General features: G+C 43.2%; 1 protein-coding gene across 7 annotated transcripts in view; it reads left to right on the top strand.

Annotated features, from left to right (window-relative positions):
* RALYL (RALY RNA binding protein like) overlaps positions 1-23,049 on the top strand; it is a 1,712,955-nt gene that overhangs the window by 1,080,422 nt on the left and 609,484 nt on the right. The window lies entirely within an intron of this gene.

The raw sequence follows: 23,049 nt of genomic DNA, 5'->3' as shown, positions 1-23,049 counted from the left end.
GCTGTATTTTTAATGCTTCACAAATCAAACCAATGAGTTCATTTTGAAAGTGTCCACCTCTGTCAGACTCAACTGTAACTGGAAACCCGTACCTAGGAATCAACTCCCTTAACAGTAACTTTGCCACTGTTAATCCATCATTTCTTCTAGTCGGGTAAGCTTCCACCCACCTTGAAAACAAACAGACTACCACTAGAACATACCTTAGTCTGTTTACTTGGGGCATTTCAATGAAATCAATCTGCATTCTTGTAAAAGGACCTCCTTCTCTGCCAATTGTCCCTAGACTCACCACTGTCTTTTTCCCTGCATTGAATTGCTGACAAATTAAACATCTTTGACAGATGCTCTCCGCAATTGTCCTAAACTTTGCATTGTACCAGGTTTGCTTAAAGGACCTTACCATCGCATCCCTCCCCAGATGTCCCTGGCCATGATACATCCTTGCCATTGACGACAAAATTGAGTTTGGCATTACTGGTCTGCCATCTCTGTAGACCCAAACATGGTCTGTTTCTCTTGGAGCACATCCTGCTTTAACCCAATCTTGTTTCTCTTCCTCTCCTGCCTCATCTTGTAACTGCTTTACTTCATCCCACGTTTCTAGGACATTAGTAAACATCACAGAAAGGAGAGACATTTCCTCCATCCTACTCCTATTAATAGATTGGTTTGTTTTAGCGCAATATTGCGCCACATCGTTGGCAAACCTGTTACCAACAGTGATAAAATCGTCCCCTGAACCATGTGCGGCACATTTTACAACCGCTAACTCCTTAGGCAGCTGTATCGCCTCAAGCAATTTTCCAATCAACTCAGCATTCTTTATCGGAGTTCCACCCGATGTCAAGAAACCTCTTTGTAGCCACAGTTGGCCAAAGTCATGCACCACTCCAAATCCATACTGACTATCAGTCAACACGGTTGTTCTCATGTCTTTCCCAATCTCACAAGCTTTTGTCAATGCCACTAATTCAGCAACTTGCGCAGATTTCACTCCTTTCAATGGTGATGCTTCCATGACCTCCGAAACTTTGCATACTGCATATGCTGCACATAGCACACCATTATCATTTCTCAGGCATGATCCATCCACAAACAACACATGGTCATTCTCAGGTAAGGGAATATCCCTTATGTCTGGTCTCGGTTTTGTACAGTACTCAAGCACATCCAAGCAATCATGATCATCTTCCATCTTTATACCCACATTTTCAATATCCGGCAAGAGTGTCGCTGGATTCACATTCACACATCTCTCAAGAGTCACATTTGATGCTCCCAGAATCACTTTTTCATACTTAGTCAGCCGACTATGTGACATATGCTGAGTTCTGCTTCTTGTCAAAAGAATTGCCACATTGTGAGGTACGAATACCCTTACAGGATACCCCATTATAATCCCCTCACTCTGTTCCAGGCTTCTGCATGTCGCAGCTACAGCCTTCAGACAACCTGGTAACCCCACGGTTACAGTGTCAAGTGTCGATGAGAAGTATGCAATAGGCCTTCTCAATTGCCCATGTTTCTGGATTAACACTGAAAGTGCACATCCATTTCTCTCACTGCAGTACAATTCGAATTCTTTTTCATAATCTGGCATACCCAAAGCTGGAGCCTCACACATTTTAGTTTTGAGCTCTTCAAATGCTGCCAGTTGTTCTGCATCCAGATCTAATGGATCTGTCATTTCACTTTTTGTCAATTTAATCAATGGCTTTGCTATCAGGGAAAAATTAATTATCCACTGACGACAATATCCCACCATACCCAGGAACATTCTCACTTCTCTCTGGGTTTTCGGAGCTTTCATTTCTTTGATTATTCTGATCCTGTCAGTAGTCACTTTTCTCAGACCTTTTTCAATATTATGTCCAAGATAATGCACCTCTTTCTTGCAAAATTGCAATTTGGCTGGAGATACCTTTAACCCTCCATCTGCCAGATGATTCAGTAAAGCTATGGTATCCACTTCACAAGCTTCACGTGTCTTTGATGCCACAAGTAGGTCATCAATATATTGTACTAGCACTGAGCTCTCAGGCATGATCAAACTTTCCAACGATTTCTTCAATAACTGATTGAATATCGAAGGACTCTCCGTATACCCCTGTGGGATACGACACCATGCTAAAATACGCTGGCCAAACCTAAATGCAAAAATTGGCTGGCTGTCATGATGCAATGGAATTGAAAAGAACGCATGACACAAATCAATCACTGTATACCACTCAGCATCATGTGGAATTTGATACAGAATCACTGATGGATTTGGCACAATGGGACAACATGCCACCACAATTTGATTAACTTTTCTCAGATCCTGCACGATCCTGAACTTGCCATTAGGCTTTTTCAGTCCCATTATCGGTGAATTACACGGACTACTCAGTAGTTCTCTCAGAACTCCCTGCTGAATCATTTTCTCAATTATAGGAGTTATCCCTTCAATTATTTCTGGTGTCATTTTGTACTGAGGAATGTTAGGATATGTAATTCCCTCTTTCACTGCAATTTTCACTGGATCTACATTATTCATCAATCCCACATCCTCTCCTGTAAAATCCCAAACTGCTCTTTTCACTGTGTCTCTCAACACTTGAGGCAAATCCTCCGGATTGAACACTGGAAATGCACCAATTAACTCATTTTCTCTATTTTCTAGAGTCATTCGGTAGAAAACATCATCATCTGGTGTCTCAAAAGCTATTCCATCTGGTGTACAAAAAATTGTACAATTCATTTTACACAATAGGTCCCTACCTAACAGGTTCACTGGACTCGTGTCACAGACAATAAATCTGTGCATGTCTGAGAATTTCCCTATCTGTACTCTTACTGGTTCAGTAAGACGTGTTCTGATCTGTGTATTGGCTACACCAACTACTTGGATTGCTTCATCCGAGAGAGGAAGATTTTTAACATCTGTTGACCTGACAGTTGATCTTGTCGCACCTGTGTCTACCAAAAAAGTAACACCTTCTTCATTTATTTTCCCATCCACAAATGGTCCTGCCTGGTCTATTTCTAGAGTTGCACCAAGTATGCACTCTTCTTCCTCCCCTCGGCACCGTCAATAATCACCCTCAGACTCACTCCCTTCACTCTTTAACAAGTACTGCTGTACTTTGTTAGTACGTTTCGGTTTGTTTACCTGCTCATCATTGAAGAATCCTGAGTCCTGATTGTACTTTTGTGCCCCTCTATTCTGCGGTAAGGGCGGTTTTGGCTCTTGACTCTGCTGCTGTCTCACAACTTTCTGCTGTTGTTGCTGCTGGTTATTCCCATCATTCTGCACCTGTTGATTTAAGGATTTACCCTCATTATTCACTAATGGTGGATTAGGACATTCAGATCTCCAATGTCCCAGCTGGCCACAGTTGTGACAAGGGAACTTCTTTTTGGCTTCCTCAAGACTTCCCCTTCCTTTTCCTGCAAATCTCGGTCTATTTCCTCCATTATTTCCTGGATTATTTGCCTGTTCCACTAACTGTGCTTCCTGTCTTTCTGCAACTTTCACTTGTGCCCACATTGCTTTCTCTTTCAGCTTTCTTTGTTTTGCTTCAATTTTATCACTGAAATATTTTGCATGTCTCAGAATCTCATCTACTTTTTTACTCTGCCAATCCACTGTGTGTTCACGAATTCTTTCACCAATTTCAGGTCTAAGACCATATACAAATCTGTATACAAAATGACTCAAATCCTTGTCACCTAGGTGTTCATCTCCACTGAATTGTTTAAATGCCAGTATCAGCCTTTCGTAAAAAGCATGAACTGATTCTTTTGCTTCCTGTTGTGTTCGATCTATCTTAACCCAGTCTGTCTCTTTTGGAGGAACTTTACTCTTCAGGTATACCATCACCTGATCATACTTCCTCATCACTTCTGGATCTGGTGCCCCTGTTCTTGAATCTCTTGGATATTCCTCAGTAGGCCAACTCACAACTATTTTACACTCAGTCCACAAGTCTGCTGGAACAATTATATCAAACAGACTATTCAGGTCAACCCACAGCACTTTTGACAATTTCACAAACCTATCTACCTGCCTATACCACTCGACGGGCTTTTCTCTCAATCGAAGGAAATCATTCGTAAATGATAAAATATCCTGTCTGGTCCATGGAACATGTACATATCCTCCTCCAGGTATTTCTCTCATAGGATAATTCTCCACTGGTTTCTCTTTTTCTCTCACTGGAAATGCTGAATAAGTTGTTCTATCCTCAGATTCCTCTCTTTTCTTATACCACCTATCCTTCCACTTTTCAACATCACCCCATCTACGCAGTAATGCCACCATCTCTTTAATCTGTCCTGTTCTACCAGAAGTATTCAAATTCTCAATGTCTTTTTCAGTGAAATCCATCCTGTACGTTTTCTGCAAAGCCTTTACTCTATCAATGTCAACTCCTTGCTCATTTGCTATTGCCCTTAGTCTATCATGAGTATTTCTTGCTCTCCATGTTATGCTCTTGCACATAAACATTAATTCACCATCATGATGACTCTTCAGGATTTCTGTTGGAACTGTTCCTGTCACAAGCTCTTCTAATTCTATACGTAACTTAACCACATCAATAACTTGTGAATCCTTGTCCTTTTTCTGTAGAACCTTCATCCAATCATTTAAATCGTCAACTGTTATTTCAGCAGTTTTTCTTACTGGAACCACTTTTTTCTGCGGTTCTAAAATCGGCATCCCTGAACAACTAGGTTCACTGACATCCAATAGTTCACTACATGTGTCATGTCTGGTTTGTCTCAAGTCACTTCTCCCTGTCCTTTTTTCTGAATCTCCTGAAGGACCAACTGAATTTGTCGATTCATTTGCAATATATGGAATTACCAGTCCATTCTCACCTGCTCTCTGTTTGTCAAACACAGGCATAACTGGACCTATTGTTACAGGCACCGTAACAGCTTCCAGATTCTTCGTTAACTCCCTAATTTTCTCAGCCAGTTCTGTTGTCGTCTTTGCTAATTTTCTAGCATTTTCCTCACTACCTCGATTCTCTCTCTCCCTGAAAGAACTACTACCTCTTGATTCAGGTGTCATTTTTTCTTTCTCAACTGTATCTCTTATCGGAGAAACAACTGGTGTACTCTCATCTGGTTCTGTTCTATATGGAGGTGGTCTCTTGTAAATCATGTCATTTAAGACCTCATCCTCATACTCTCCATATCTTCTCATATCTGACTCAGAAGCTCTTTCTGTCGAAGGAGCAGAAGCTTCAACTGTTCTCATTGGATATAATCCCTCTGACATACAAGCATCTCGCCATCTTTTCATTCGATCATGATGTGTTTCACGATCATGTCTCCTCCCAAACATGTACCTATAATACCCTCCAGACCTTTGCTTTTCTCGGTCATGAACTTCCTCTTCCCATTCCACTAAAGCCTCGAACTGTGTAGGTCTCGGCTTCGGGTCTAAGCATAACATCTTTTCCCGTAAGTTTCTCAACACGGCCAAATTAAATGAACCATGTTCTGGAAATGCTAGAACACCATCTTCTTTAGTATACTTAACCCAATTCTGCAACCATATACTGGTATGCAATCCATATTTCACAGCCATGAAGGATGCAGGTGTTTTCGCTGGAGGTAACAACTCACCCTCTCTCGTTTTAACCTCTTTATCCTTGCTAAACCACTTTTTAACTTTTCCAAAAAAGGTCTTTTTCTTTTTCTCTTCTTGGTAATACATTTTAGCAAGCGCTTATCAAACTCTCTACTTTCTCCGTATTATAAATATTCAATACGAGTTTCTCAACCAATAGCAGCGCGACTCACACTAACGCACCAATCCTGGAGCGTCTACGTCACTAAACAGCTCTTCCAATCCCTGCGCGACTCACACTAACGCACCAATCCCAGCGCGAACCCTATTCTGATTCAATATCCAATCAGTGCGCGGACCTTCTGACGTCAACAGTCGCTGCAGTCTCTGTCTCCTGTCTCTGTTACTCATCTACCCCTCCTTTACAAAACTCTCAGTAGACTTCGTGTGTCAAAACTTCTACAAAATCTATTAGTTACAACATAAAAACATCTCCATTGTCTGCTTCGCTAACCACAGAATAGTAAAGAGAGTCTATTTCTCAAGAATCAACAACTTTCATACATCACATAACTGTTTCCTCTAGGACTTATCCAAAGAGTCTTACAGTCAATAAATGTATATGCATTCACGCACATTCACACGAGAAAAATATAGTACATGCACACAGAATCCTGCTTCTCGAGAACAGCACAACCTGCCTCTGTACAGAATTATAACTCAACAACTAAGCAGCTTACCTCTGCCCAGTTCCTCAAACAAGCTCAGAGAATACCTATTACTCCTCCCGCGATAAGCTTTAACGGCAATCCTTACAGATCCCTGGGACTTAAGACCAGAGTTTCATAGATAACCTTCACTATCATACACACTCCTTATATACCAGAAATAACTAATAGTAACATACGATGATGTCACTGATTCCGAACCCAGACAATGTGAACGCGCAACTTCAATTGTCACACGTAATTCCTTACAATCCCGTCTTTCCCGAGACCAGCATATACACCTTCTCCTGCCCTACTACGGAACTGTTTCCACAGCTTCCAAATTCCAGAAGCACTACATATAACTCAACATTACGACTCCAACATTTAATATTAGTACATATACCAACAACATCAAAATAAATCAATAATCAATAAGCCAATATACAAGCAATCTTATCTTATCAGATCAAGACAACCATCTACAAACCACCCTCTGCTACCAGAGAAATTGATAGAGATCAGGGTACCTAAAATAAACCCACTACCACGGATAGAGTAATTTCACAGTTACACGCACATACATTCATCATACGCTAGGGCCCATTTCACTAACATACGCTCAAATACTCTACCAGCATAAGACCCGTGGGAAGGAAACCCTGCATCTATATCTAGGACGATAGGATCTGATTATAGTGGTTATCCTTAATCATACTCTATACAATCTATACAACAATAATCAAAATGTACCCAATAATTGACAAGAAAGAATATTCAACACCATGTTTAAAAGTTATATTGCTTTATCTAAAATTAGTCAAAGTAAAATCAATCAGAATAAATCATTTCTCATAGTTACCTATTCTAACTAAGTGTCAGAACGGGTCAGGACCAGTCTCTCGATAAAGTCTCTCAGGACAGTGTCCTCAGCATCGAACCTCAGCAACGCGTGAAGGCGGCCAAAAGAGTGGGGAGAGCCCTCCCTAAACTAACAGTTTTTATAGTGGAAAATACAATAGAAACACACATAAAGTTGGCTGAATAAACTGTATCACCGAGCAGAACGAGAAGGAAGAAATGTAGCTTTGCTACATCTGGAAATCTCCGCTCAGGAAAAGTCACAAGGCATAAACTACGGAACAGGAACCAAGGAAATAAAACATGTAACACTTTTAATCCGATTCCTCCTCGGCCATCGAGCCACAGTTCAGAGTTTCCCTCTAAGGCTCCTTTGTCCTTTGAGAAAGCCAAGGACACTTTCACTTTTCTTGGAGTACACCCAAAGCTGCTGCCGTCCTCATGGAAATTTTCATAGAAGGACTATGGTCAGTTGTCTTCGACCTTTCTCCAGCAGGGGTCCCTCTTGCCACATCACAGAAATATTCACTCGAGGCCAGGCTCTCAAATCAGCCATCATAGATTAGGCCTCCATAGGCCACAATAGACCATCTCAATTTAAAAGAAATAAAACATCATTAATACAACATAATGATTAAACAGTGTTAACCCCACTAATACCCTTATGTGTATGCATTTATCTAGCTTTGCGACATAAAAAGCATTAATTCTGACAGCGTTTTGTGCTCAAAATAAACAGCACACAGCAACGTTTAAACATGAAAACTTGCACGTTATTGTAAATACATGAACAGCACACATAAGCTAACCCTCATGTAACTTTCTCTTGTGTTAGGACAAACAAGTTGATTATTGAAACATACCTGCACAAGACAAATAATTATTTGTTAATTATTAATAAAATTAATAAAACGCATAGACATGCCAGAGCTTCAAAAGCCCAGAATTTTCTAAAAGAAAACTCTGCTCCAGCACCTGTTTCTGCAACCAGAGACAATAAGAGATTTTAGGTAGATACCTATTAGCGGAGAGAAAGACATCTCCGGGCCAGCCCACAGTACACCTTGACAGGGAAAGACAGAAGCATCCCCTGTTTTACCTCCTGTCACAAACATTCCTCAAACGCTCATTTAAAATCATCTCACTGGGAACAGGTGACCCCCACAGGATGTTGGTATAAATATGGCTCGTCGCAAACGCAAATCTTTGACAGAAGACAGTAGAAACCTTTATTTTGAAGTAGTGGAAATAGGATGGTTTGAAAAACATAAAAGTAGTTTCTTCTCCGGGCTCGCTGCCACATGTGTTTTCTGTTTCGTTAATACTTTAAAGGGGCGCATCTTATGAGTGGTGTCGCAATAGTGACCTCAGCAGAGGGTACTTAACCGAGCCAGCTCCATCTCCAGGAATTAGGGCCGCAAATATCCTTTTTAAGTTTCCAAATAATTGTCCTACTTGCAGCAGTAAAAACTCATTTGTGTCACTTCTTGCAGTAAACCTGCTTTACCTTTGTTGGATTGTTCGCCTGCTTGTGGTTTGGCCTTCCACGCATTTCCTGTTTATTTTTTTATTAAATACATGTGCATAACGTAATAGACGTTTGTTTGGCCATTAAGCGTCCCCGGTAGCCGCAAGAAGGTTTTCATGGGCAGAACAATAATATCTGGGACACTAGAAAGAGACACAGCTTGAATTAAGATAAAGGCAGGCCGCATTTAGGCCCAAAGGCTCCCCATATACAAACCAAGGTTGCTGTGGCTCGAGCCGGCGCGGGCCAGACGTGTGTGCTCACCATGACTCCTGTGACACTGACAGGCTCTTACGCGGGAATTGTAAATCCTTTGTCAGTTCAATGACAGAAATCTAATACAAATGTACTCGTTCCAGATCTGCCCCCAGTCCTTCTACCCCGAGAGCTCTCTTTGGCCCTCTGATATGCACGCGGCTTCCCAGAAAGATCTCATCTCCGCGAAAATTAAGCTGAAGTGAAATGCGGAAGATTAATATGTCCAAAATCAGCTTTGCTACTTCTAAAAGTGCTGCTATATTTTATGAATTATGACATAATGCCGTCCTGATAAAAGTGGACAATTAAAGGAGCGCGCGATGCAATCAATCTCCCTGTAGAGCTGGCTGTCTGAGCGCCTCCAGGCTCCTCTGGTCACAAAAAGAAATGGGCTGTAAAAGCCTTATCTTTAGCTGATACATGGGCTCGGTGGCTCAGCGGGTTATCGTGCCTGCTCCGGGGATCTTTGGACAGGCTTCAGGCAGTTTTAAAAGCTTCTCATATTGGTAGATTGAGCACAGCTGGGTGACATGAACACCTATTATTTATAGCGCCTTGAAACTCCAAGATGGTGGAAGCTAGTGCTCCACAAATGAGATATTTACAAAAGACAGCACAGGAGTGCACAATGCATCCACGTGTGGGCTTCCTCTGATCTATTGACAAGCTTCCTATATCGCTCAGTTAAGCCTACTCTTTTCACGCAAACAAAATGTGTCCCATTTACAAAAACTGCATTTCTTGGGTAGTGATACTCAAATAACGTGAGTGTTATTTCAACTGTTGAAAAGGCTGTAAAAACTGAAAACGCATATTATTCCAATCTAGCTGCCCTGTGGGGAACAAATAACGCAATACATGTTCACATCCCAATCTTCATGGACTTACTTGAAGGAAATGCGTACATTGCCCCACAATGTGCGCATAAATCATTCTAAAATATGCAGCGCTGTACTTCTAAGCACTTAATATGTCGGGATGGGGGTGGTGTCAGGGTGGAGTCATGGGTTAGAGCCAATGATTGGTAGCTCACAGATGACGAGTACACACGCATTCTTTTTTAAACTGCCCACAAAGTCTTTGACATGACAGAATGTCACCAACATGTCACGTTATAAGGTATCCTTGATTGTCGAGGCACTCACTGCAGAGATCTCTTTAATTCCAATATATCTCCGGGTAGAATACTGATGACATCACTTAGGTAGTTAATACACGTATTGAGAGAGCTGTGTGTGTTCTGCTGGTCCGTGGTTTCATTGACCACGCAGTAGCTTAGATGGTTTAAGTGCCTGCTGTAGAGCACTGCATGTAACCGGCAGGTCAAAGATTGATGTCATAATAGAATAGGTCAATGAACCTTCTGTAACCTACAGGTGGCAAGACCTATTTCTGGTAAAATAACTCAGTGGGTTATGCTCACACTGCAAGCAGCTGCATGGGGCTGCATGTTTCTAAAATTAATAGAATGTTTAGCATGTAGTCGAATAGGAAGTGGCATCTATTACTAATTAGAACATTGGAGTGTTGGAAGCTCCATTGGAAACAATGGAGTGCTCCGGGCTTATAATGGCTGGTATAAGCCCGGAGCTCCAACATTCCAATGTTTCTTTGTTCACAGCTCTGGCTGTGAACAAAGGCTTCAGGTAGACTGAGGGGATTTGAATCCCCTCGCGCTCCCTGAAGGCTTTGTTTTGTTAGAACATTCTGCCCTCTAGTGGCAGAATGTTCTAATAGCCTTATAGCCCTTCGTAGCAGGGCTATACCGGCTATTAAAGTCCCGCTGCTTGCAATGCTTAATGAATGGCCATTATTAGCATAAACGCACACATAGACTTACCTACCCTATAGAGAGCACACACAGACCTGCATATCTTACATATACACAGAGATGATGGTACAAGTCACTGACATGGCCTCTTGGCCAACCTTTGAAGGAAGCAGCATGTAGTGTGTGTCTGTGTTTTACCTCGATGGCCTGCTGAGTCTGGTGACAAGTAGGGGAAGGGTTCAGCGGTGCTGTCATTGGCTTCTGCCCCCTACTCCCAACCAGGACCCAACTAACATAGGCACTTAGTTTGGGAAAAAAACATAAGTGCCAGGGCTCTCGTCAGGAGGCCACTGCAGCCTGCCAGCCACTGCTCCTGCCAGGGATATGACCCGCACACCTACTAACCATCACACGCCTACAAGTGTGACAGCTCAGACTATTCCAGGCCACCCAAAGATGTAAGAATGGCTTGGGTGGCAGGTATTACTCATTTTTAACGTACATCAAAAATATTAAACAACTGTTGTTGTGCTCATTCCGAAAGTAGTCAAACAGCGGCACCACGTGGCGCACTGTAACAAGTGCCTGTGCCGAGCACCGGAAACCACTTGGCTGAAAGTCAGCCCTTTATATCAGCTGTGCTGGTAAGTGGAAAAAACCTTCAGTCTACTAAGCTCCCAGTTAGCAACCCCTCCAAGACTGCTAGCTACGCTCAGCACGTCAAGCACTGAATAGCACTGTGTGCCCCGCTTTAGCGCTTCCAGCTGTTTGTCCTATAGGACTGCACTGCGGCGCTATCATGCCAGACTGCCGGCCTTGAACCCGGTTCCAGCATAAGAATAACTGCAAGTGCTTGAAATGCAGCCAGGATCGCACTGACAGTAATGATGCAGATTGTAAGATATAGGGAAGCGGAACGTCGATTGAAGGGGTCGCGTCTACTCCCAGGGTCATAGCATATCAGACATAATTATATTTCTCCGTACACAAAAATGTGCCTTATTTAGCTATATAGAATTACAGCTGTGAAATCAATACTGTGAGGTCTCGAGGGCGGTATTTCGAAAAATAAGTTAATCATGTGGCGCTGCAAAGGGTAAGGCGATTGATCCCGAGAAATGCTAGTCCCAAAAGAGTTCTTCATCAAACAAGCTACAGGAGACTCTAAAGATCCGTTACAGTGGATTTCAATACATTCTCTCGTTTTAAAATCCATGGAAAATAAAGTGTCTTATCGGAGATATTGAACGACACACCCACCCCAGAGTAATTAAAGGAGTTTATCGCCCTATATGACGGAAACATGCAAATTAAATAATTACTCTCTGTAGTGAATACGATGCGGGAGCCAGACGTAGGTTTAGTACTTTATTCAGTAGGGAGAGTGAGCAAGACACGAGTGCGTCCCACCGCGGTAGCCGCCAACCGCCAACCGCCAAACACTCTTTACCCACAATCCAATTCCCTCACAACATTCTATTGGTGACGTCACTGGTGTCGGCGGGGAACCTTCTAGGCAAAGCTAGACGACACCACACATCTTCCCCTCTTACAATATTGAAAGTAACAATAAGAGCGAGGATGTGAGCAATATATACTTTACATGAATATGTGTGTGCAGGCACCAAGGATGCATGAGTAAATAAATAGTGCATGTGTACATATCTAGATAATTAAATAAATAACAATGCCATGCATGAACAGGCACATAAACTCCTAGGTTAATAAAGAGTGCATAAATACATAAATAGAAACAAAAATAAATAATGATACCCTGCTTGAAAAGTTGAGTGGAAAAAGTGCAAATAAGATAGTTCAAGACGGTTGCATAACAAATTCGTCATATTTTTTTGGTAAAACAACAGGTCTGCCTGCACGGGTGGACATTTGAGTGACCGGGGGATTGGGTGCCACCTCATCCAGAGCAGTGGCTCCACTCTGTGTGTAATTTAAATCACTTGGTTCACATAAGTTATTTGGTTCACTCTGGACGGTCACACCTTCCTCCGAACCCATTCCCTGTTCAATATTGTTTTCTATGGCATGGTCGTGGGCTTCAACTTCAGACCATAACCACCCATCATTACCTTCTGTCAAGTTGTCGTCATGTTTCCACCACAGGACTTTGTTGCATTTGGACATTCTTACCAAACGGTATATGTATGAAAACTGAGAGTACCTATATGCTTTGAACAAAAGGAGCCGAAAGGGATCTTGTTGTTGACAGAAGTGTTTCATTTTGGTGTCATGTCCCTTTGGTGAATGGGACCCCTCTCTCTCTACTTTGCATTCTTACCAAAGACCAAACTTTGTTGTCACTTAACAAAGCGGACCGGTCATAAAGCGCTTTGATTTGGAGTGGGTCACTGAGCTTGCTGTTACCTTTCTTACACAACGCGCCTAGTTTTACCCTGACCCAGTCGCCCACGGCCAACGTGGTGTCCTTCACCCCATGCTTTTTGTTGTAATACTTCTTGTAGATATTCTGAGCTTTCGAGAGATTGCTTTTAACCACTGAAGGTGACCATTTGCTTTGGAGTTTGTGGTCCATCCATACTGTGTTGTCCCTGGTGAAAGGCTCTCTGCCCCTCAAAATCTTGAAAGGACTGTACCCTGTAACTGTGGGGGTTATACGATAAGCCCAAACAGTTTTGGTAACTTTGGTCTCCCAATTACTTCCTGCATTTATGGCAGCCTGGACTGAGCCCATAATGAATCGATTGAAACGTTTTGCCGAACCATTCCCAACAGGGTGGTAAATTGGGGTATGTCTAGCTTTGATCCCATTCCTGATAAGGAAGGCCGTCCATTTGTCAGAGATAAATTGTGGACCATTGTCGCAAATTATCGTTCTAGGGATACCCTCCCTCAAAAAGGTGTCGGTTAAAAAAGATATGACAGAGGACTTGTCAGCTTTTTCACATATTTCTAACTCTGGCCATTTAGAGTACTTGTCAATTAAGACTATGATGTATTTTTTGTACACCTAATAAATCTAAAATGGGCCCTAGGATGTCAACAGAGAGTTCATCCCATGGGTTGTCCGGGTACTTGTACTCCCCTAAGGTAGGTCTTAACATAGTCAAAGACTTGTCAGCACTGGCACAATCCGTACACGATCTCACATTTTTTTGGATATCGTTATCTATGCCAGGCCACCAGTGAGATGATTTCACTCTCCTTTTAGATTTTACAATACCGAGGTGTCCCTCGTGCATTATGTTGAGGATGTGGCTCCTAATGCTTTCAGGAGAAATTACTTTGTCTTCTCTGAGGATGAACCTAGTGTCATCACTGATGGACTATTAATCTCTGAGTTCCCAAAATTTCCTATGTTCACTTTGTAACTTACTTTTCTCTGGCCAGCCCTGCATTACAAAATCTTTCAATTGCACAAGGACGGTGTCCTTATCGTAGGCTGACTTCCATTCTTGTGCGCTGATTACATCCTCTTTCTCGTCAGTGAATGCAACGCTGTAATCATCCCATTCGTTGTTCAGATACTCAACCACAGGCAAGGGAGAGTGACCTAAATAATCTGCTACCTTGTTTTTATTACCACACAGATACTCAACGTCGTAGACGTAGTCTAGTAATTTAAGAGTCATCTTTGCAATGCGGGGGTGGCTTTAACATGGCCACTGGAGGTAAGGACTTTAGGGGTTTATGATCCACTCTGAGGGTGAATCTTGACCCCACAGGTAGTCTGAACTTTTCCATGGCCCAGACGGTGGCCAACATCTTTTTCTCAATAACCGAGAATTTCTCCTCACTGGGGGTGAAGGAACAGGAGGCAAATGCTATGGTAGTTTCTGTTCCTTCCTTGGACATTTGGGACAAGACTGCCCCCAACCCCTTTTCGCTGGTGTCTGTGGTTAAGATACTTGGTGCCGACATCTTAAATCCATGGAGAGGAATGGCTTTGCAAATGGCTTTGAAAATGTCAGATTTGATGCTTTTAAATTCTGGATTGATCTCAGGGTTCCAAATGAAGGCGTTCTTTTCTTTTATGAGTAGACGCATGCGTGAGACTGGGTGGCAAAATTCATTACGAATTCACTATAAAATTCTGTCAGACCGAGGAACGATCTGACTTTGACTTTAGATTTAGGTAATGGCGCTGGCTTGATGGAAGAGGCAATGTCTTTTTTAGTAGTGATGCCTTTGTCACTTATCTCATGCCCTAAGTAGGTTACGGAACGGAAAGCAAACTTGCATTTCCCTAGCTCCGCTGTGAGACCATTCTCAGTTAGCCTCTTTAACACTTGACTCAATTTGCTATTGTGCTCTTCTTTGTTCTTGCCCATGATGAGTATGTCGTCTTGAAAGTATAAGACGCCCTTGAGATCTTTGAATAGCCTGTGCATCAACTGCTGGAAAACTGGAAAACTGCAGCGGCTGATGCCAGACCAAATGGCATGCACGGAAACCTGTAACACCCAAAGGGAGTGATGAAGAATGTCAATTTCCAACAAGATGGACGTAGGGAGATTTGGTGGTAAGGCCGCCGTGAGATCGATCGTGGAAAACCACTGGACCCCTTTAGTTTGTGCAAGTAGTTCGTCAATCTTAGGGAGAGGAAACTTGTCTATAACAATGTTTTTTGTTCAGCTCTCTGAGGTCAATGCATAAGCGTACCTTACCATTCTGTCTATGTGCAACATCTAAGGGTGCGAGCCATGTGGCACTCTCAATGGGTTCAATAATGCCATTCTTTTCAAGTTGCTTGAGCTCAAGTTATACAGCTTCCCTGGTATTATATGGAATGTTGTGGACCTTGTGGCTCACAGGTGTGCCTCCCTCCTTTAAGATAATTTTATGTGAGAATTTAGGTAGTTTCGCAATGGCCCCTCAAAAGACATCAGAAAATTCTTTTTTTAATTCTTCCTCTATAGATACAACAGAATTACTCATCATTAGCACCTGGTCTTTACAATTAGGGTTAAGGGTATTTCCCAATGCTCCTTGGTCTGCCCAGCCAAGGACGGAGGGTCCTTTTTGTGCCACATATAATCTTCCTGTTGTCTGTCTGCCCTTAAACTCAAACTTGAGGCATCTAAAGCCCAACATTGGGATTTTTTCACCGGTGTAGGTCACCGGATGGACATCAGTGGGAATTAATTGGTCTCCTAAGACTTTACAAATTCTTTTTCCCACACTTAATGTTGTATTATGGTGCATGGTGAACCGAAATCCACCACCATAGTTATGTCAACCTCAACAATTTTCACAAGACAAGACAGTTTTTTCTTAACCACCATATCAACGCCTAATACAGTTTCTTCAATACAAAAAATGCAATAATTACTTTCTAAATCGGGTTCCTTTTCTTCATCAGTGTTTTCTTCATGCAGTACACACTCAATTGTGGCATTGGTGGACTTCTTCCTGCATACCTTGGCGAAATGTCCAACAATGCCACAATAGGTGCATCTTGACCTTATAGTCGGGCAATTCCTATCTCTAGCCATGTGTGCTTTATTACCACATCTAAAACAGCTGGGAAGTTTGTCAGTGTGTGTCCTACCCAGCGTGGCAGTGCTTCTGACTACTTTACTACTCCCTTTGTTCCCAAAACCAGTTAAGTTTTCATTACTAGAAACAACTTTCTTATCGGACACTTTGCAAACAGTATCATTCATTTCATTTTCTTTCTTAACAGCCATGGCTCATCTTTTGGACATTTTCGCCTTCCTCACAATAGCAATAATCTCATTAAGATATGCATCCCCACACGCCCATAATTTCTCGTGTACACTAGCATTAACAGAATGCATTATTATTTGATCACAAATACATTTGTCATGAAGGGTGCCAAATTTGCAATTGATCGCAAGTTTTTTGAGGGCAGACACATAGTCCGCCACAGTTTCAGTCTTGTTTTGCTTACGCTGAAGAAATTGTACCTGTCGATGGCTGCGCAAACAACAGGTTGGTAATAACTTCCTAAATCTTCTAGGGTATGTTTGAAAACCTCCTCAGCTTGGACGTCTCCGTTTTTGTTTTTTACCATCTCATTGTGTACCCTTTAACCCTCTCGACCAAGGTTGTGCAACAGAATTTTTTTTTTCTGTTACTGGTGAATTCATCGCTACCTTCTTCTTCTATGGTGGATAAATTATTTTAAAAATAATCTTTCCAGTCTGCCCATTTCATTGCTGGTTCTCCTGGCTTGGGGAGAAAATGAACTGGTGGTGTTAACGAGAATGCTTGGGCACACATGTTGTTGAAGGCTACACACATTTTTAAAAGGAATTGCAATGCAGAGAATGCTTAAATAGTGTATAAATATGAGAGATGTAATAATGTTGCCCACCACATAAAAAGTAAGTGCAAAGGCACGATTGTTGCCGCAAAATACACTTAAGGGTGAGAAGCCTTCAATGAGGAGCACTATCTTCTGCAAGGATGCGCTGTGGGGAATGTGCGTATCACTGCCGACACACGTGTGGAGGAAATTAGTGTGCGCATCACTGTGGAGACACAAATGCAGAGGGTGAAGTGAATTCCAGGTGCGCAGTGGTATGTGTGTGTGTCACTGTTGACACACAAATGCAGAGGAGGAAACCAATGACACGCAGAAAGGTGTGCTCATCACCATGTAATATGTGCAGGTGAGGAACACTCCCGTTTGAGGCACACTGCAAAACTGTTACTTAAGATGGCTGCCGTTGTGACGAAATGGCTGCTGACGTGATTTTGACACGCATAAAGGGTGCGCGCATCACTGTGTAGAAAACCAATGACACGCAGAAAGGTGTGCGCATCACCGTGTAATGTGCCTTGGGGTAGATTTCCGCTGTGACGCACACTGGAGAGGAGAAGTGATCCCACGCAAAACAGTTGCTTGAAGGGTGTGCGCATCATCATGTAGAGATGCGCTTGTGAGGGACACTCCCGTTTGAGGCACACTGCAAGGCAGCTACTTAAGATGGCTGCTGTTGTGGCGTAAGTGTGAAGACATGATGATGCTGTGGCAGGAACTTCAGAGATGGGGGAATGTTGTGAACTGTGAGGAGATGGTGTTCAACGGCAGTTGTGATGAGAGGAAAAAATGCGGGTAACTGCCGGTGTCACAGCCACACAGAGTGCATCTCTTCAAAACCCCATGTCTGTGGGCACATTAAGTGCGTGGGAGAATCGTTCCCCGAAAGGTGAGTGACACCCACACTCGACGAAACGTGGAGGAGTGAAGGTGGCCCCTATTCAGTAGTGTCTTCAGAATGTGCAAAGTCTTCTTAAATAAAGTGCCCGCTCTCCCTCCTAGTTGCAAGGTGCGCTAGGTAGTGGCCCTCAAATGTGATCTGCGAAAAGCAAGAGGAATGCTGGATCCGAAGGCATAGGGAGCAAGAACCCAAAAAGAAAAACAGCGCACAGTACCTTCATGCAGAACACCGCTTCTTCAGTATTGCCCGAATACCTTCAAGTTGGAGTGGCACATCACTGCAAACTGTAGATCGCCTGATTTCTTAGCACTGAGTTGCAAGAATACAGGTGGGCGGGCGTGGGTGCATAGATCATCGCCTAATTGTAGTGAATACGATGCGGGAGCCAGTCATAGGTTTACTACTTTATTCAGTAGTAGGGAGAGCCAGACACGAGTGTGTCCCACCGTGGTAACCGCCAAACACTCTTTACCTACAATCCAATTCCCTCCCAACATTCTATTGGTGACGTCACCGGTGTCGGCGGGGAACCTTCTGGCAAAGCTAGACGACACCACACTTTTGTGAAGAGGTAATCTCCCCGTTTATCACAGCAAGTGCAAGGGAAATCCCCCCAGATGCTGGGCAGTGAATCTCCAGAGTTGGGGTTGTCACTGTGGTATCCTCCCAGCAAGCATGTCCCAGCACACACACAAGGGTGCTGTCTCAGGGCGGAGCCGGCACAGAACAGGAAGGCGGCATGCGCTCTCACACAGATCTATGTAGTAGCAGGAAGCGCTCCACCCCTCTCACAGAAATTGGGAATCAATAAAATGTCAGTCTAAGTGCCATGCATCCTCCAGTTTTTTTACAGCTCTCTGTGACGTTTACAGCCCTCTGTGACGTTATATGATGTAAAACTGTGGTCATAGCAGGCCTTGGGCATGGGCTAGGTGGGCCCTGGGCACCAATATTCTGAGGGGTACCTTAATGTCACGCAAACATCAGCACGTCCATCCCACTTGATCTCAATCGGGTCCTGTCAAAGACTATGTAATCAGGCCTTCCTATACCTTAGCGTAATTGTAGTGCCCCAAGAACCCACCACCCTGCTCCCATCTTCCTCACATCTCCTGCCGTCACATGCAACGACCCCCCCCAAAAACACCAAATGATCTTTCCACCCAGGGGGCTGTCCTGGTCAATCTGATTTAGGTCTGGCTCTGACCGTGGTCTTCCTTAACCTGCCGCCACCTGTTGCTTGAAACAGACATCATCTCATGTTCAGTATGATGTCACTTAAATAGAAGAGATTTCCGGATATCAGGAGTCCCTGGCCTTCCGGCCTCCTGAGAGCTAAAGTATGAGACAGGCTGCGAAGTGAGCGCCATCTGATGCTCGTGGAAGGAGCTGCAGTGCTGTCAGAATATCATAATTAAATGGACGCTATTCACACTTACACTGAATGGTCACTGGAGGCAAAAGTCACCTCTCTCTCTAGTTTGTATCTGTATAAGTAAACACTGTTAAATTGACTTAAATGCACCTTTAAGTATAATCTGTTTTATGTGCCATTTTGAATGTATTTTAACTATTGTTTTTCTTTTTATTTTCCTAGTAGCATTTGTATATGGTGCAGCTGATGGTTTATGGAATGACGTTATAGCTATGCTTTCACAAATATTTCTTGCTTTTTGCCCATTTTTGGGTCCGTTCACCTACTGCCGTCAACCTCCGCAACTCACACAAAGGATAGTCTCAGAGAATTTTTGGCTCCCAAAGCTATGTCACCAAAATCCAGTTTAATGAGGTCATGCATGGTGTCCTCAAGTAGAGGGTGCTGTATGCTATCACTTGGTTGGCTTGTGTTGTTACTTGTACTTCATGTCTACACAACTAGTATGGTCTCTCAGGTCTCTAACTGTCTCTAATTAGTTACAAGCAAGAGGGAAGATACTGTGTCCAGCACGCTAATGAGCAGCGCCTGATTTGTAAAAGAATGAGTGCCGGTGCCCAAAGCTCTGTTCAGAAGCCTGCAGCACAGCTGGTGCTATAAAATATATTGGCATACTAAATACCAAGACTGTGTAGTCCTAAATTCACCTCATGCTTCTTTAATCCACTACCAGACACTCCCTCCCCTTTATCTCACTCTTTCAGGTTCCTGCTTTCTCCCTTTGTGACAGTTTTCCCGTCTTTCTCTTCCTCGTTTTATCCCCTTGGGTTTTTTTTTATTCTCTTGATCTTGGCAAATTAAGTGCTGGTACCAAACATGAGTGCTGGTGGGCCCCACTGGCAACTTCCGGCTCAAATTAAGTTCTGATTATCAGCCCGAGCTTGCATGCATGATTGAAACGTGTTGTTGCTGACTCATTTATTGGGCATTAGGTAGTATGGGAGATTCTGAGGGCTGTTCATGGAGGTTTCTGCAACATATTTGCATACATCAAGAGCGTAGAAAGAAAACATACACATACCACTGTTTGGAACTTGTGCATTAAAAAAGGCATTGTTTGGAAGCATATAGAAGCCTGGGGACTCATCTCTGTTGTCTTTGCTGTGTGATTTATGGAAGTGTGGTGCAGTGTAGGTACTGTAAGAAATACCAACCAGCCTCTGGGGGGCTACTGGGATGCCTATACTGAATGCACTATTTTGCTACCGGGTACAGGACTTTATTTATCAGTGGCGCAAGCAGGCAAAACAAATCATTGCAGCCGGCGCTTTCCAAAAGCTAGTGCTAGCCGGGACTGGGAGAGGTTGAGGGGGGCCAAAGCTGCAGGACACCGTGAGGAGATTAATTTGGGTTCTCCCCAATCTTAGTGTACACCAAGTGTGTGCCAAAAGAGCACTAGATCTGTAGTTTTATTTTACCAGCCTCTCCAACTGTGCAGAATGGGAAACTACAGGGAACAATTGGGACATAAAGCGAAAGGGTGCAGTGGGCTCGCTGCACAGATGCTCAATTACCTTTCGTCTTACACCTGCAACAGGCTTGAAAGGATCAAAGGCCATAAGACTTGTCTGCTGGGGTTGTTGGCTAAGCCTTAAAATCTAAAAATGTTGCATAATTTCAGTTGGTGCCATTGCTTCTTGACAAACAGCAAATACCGAGGTTATGGATGCCCACACGAGCACCCAAAGTGGCAGCATGGCTGACAGAGGGATCGAAAGGGCCAGGCGTGAGGTGGTGGTTGTGGTAGGGAAGACCATGAATGATGGCAGAGCAGCCAGGCCTCTGTCAGCCTGGAGAATGAGGCCACCGTGACAGGAAGTAGGAAATGACGTCATGCATGGCATATTGTAGAGAAAACACGGGTTTGCAGACAGGGGGCTATTAATGATTCTTTATATTATTTGTCTGTTTCCTCTTGCAATGCTTTCTTTATTAGTGCACTAATGAAAACATACGAATACCTCTTAATTACAGCACCAACAACTGCACAAATCTGGCATTGATTGCATCCTGTTAAAATTATTACATTATAATTTCTTGTGGATTTCTTATATGTCACTGGATAGCTGATGTTTCTTGCTGAGCTGAACTATGTTTGTTTGTCCATTACTGATTTGCCGTTGGTCTGCATGGTACTATGGCGCTGGTTTGATCGCTGGATAGGGCATTATTCGGACGCCATTCTGCGTAATTTAAGATATTTATAATAAGTTCAGGGGGTTACAAGACGCAGGGAGGAAGGAAGGTGAACAAAAGTGCATTTTTTGGGGGGAAATCTGAGGAAATAAGTATTGGAAAGCAACTATATAAAATGTAATTTATGGTTTCGCCATATAGCTAACGTTTTCACCGTGGCAAATAATGTAATCCTGCATGAGGAATACAGCACTGTGTGTTCCATGCCCGACAGTGCTATGAGGAGTCTGCAAGTAATAAAGAGTGAAGCGCATCCCTAAAAACAAAGGGCCTTAGTCACAAAGGTAAATTTGGTCATAAACGTATGTTTACTGCACAACTGGCGCTACAGCCAGAGAGGCCCCCTTAGGAACTGAGGAACAAGGTTCAACTCTGGCGCCAACTCAACACCCTGTGATCTTGGGCAAATTGCTTAATCTCCCCATGACTAAAAAAAATAGGAATGTGTACTCGTGTAATGTAGCTGGTGCTCATGTAACGCGCTCCATTACTTTCAGGCTGAGTTTACGCTATACAAAAAAAAACTGCAAAGAGAACTTACAAATCCACACCTTCCAGGAATACCCTCAAAGACTCGTGGCGGGTATAAGCCCATTTAAATGTGGACAGATCTCCACCACGAGTGCCGAATTCTCCCACTCAAGGGGCGGGAGTTTGGTGTTCCAACGCGTTGTCAGTCTTGGAAGGTTGATGACATTCACAAACTCCTCTCCTCCTTTCTCCCCTTGAAAGGGCTGGAGATTTACTCCGGCCAAAGGCTCGTGCACACCCCATCCAGGGTGCGAGGGTGATGAGGACATTTTCAATATCAAACATTTTAGATTACATTGAAATTGGGGAGAGGATGTCGCATGGCTGGAGCAGTCGACCTCGGACCTGGGGAACCGGGTTCGAGTCTCGGCAACGACGCTCAACATCCTGTGATTCTGGGCAAATCACTCAATCTCCCCGTGCCTAACGAAAATGAATGCGCACTTTGTAACGAAACTGGTGCTCATGTAAAGAGCTCTGATTTCCGCTATCTCGGGTCTAGGTTGCGCTATATAAAACTGTAAAAAAATAAAATAAATCACACGTGTACACTCAAATATGTTAACTGTGTATTATTCACGTTTAAATTGACCATGGCTACTGTAGGTCTGTGTTTAAAATGGCTGCCTTGTTGCCCTATTGTTTCATCTCACATGTATTTCTAAGAGAATCCGGCTCCACATTTGCAAATGCCATGGGTCCTTGTTTTAATTCTCATGTGAAATGTTTTCCATTGTGTGGTTGCTGTAGAGTGTTTTAAGGCGCTATTAGAGTGCACCTGCAGAGTGCAGGTTGGTGGAATGTATCTTGTTGTGTTGCAAGTTTGAAGGACGTTTGGAGAAGCCTTATTGTGAATGATCCTGAGAAAATAATGAGCTCAGATGATCCCTGTGCGCCTTGACCCGACTGGACCGTTTTATAGGAACCCCGTTAGAATTGGGTGATTGAGGCTAGTGCAGGGCAGAACTTTGCCATAACGCATGGAAACATGCTTTTGTCCACTTTGAAAGAGCGTAGAGTAGAGAAGGGC

The sequence above is a fragment of the Triturus cristatus genome, chromosome 5_1, assembly GCF_964204655.1.
Source record: "Triturus cristatus chromosome 5_1, aTriCri1.1, whole genome shotgun sequence".
Classification (NCBI taxonomy): Eukaryota; Metazoa; Chordata; class Amphibia; order Caudata; family Salamandridae; genus Triturus; species Triturus cristatus.
Note: the sequence above shows the minus strand (reverse complement) of the source record. Positions and strands in the feature narration are given on the sequence as shown.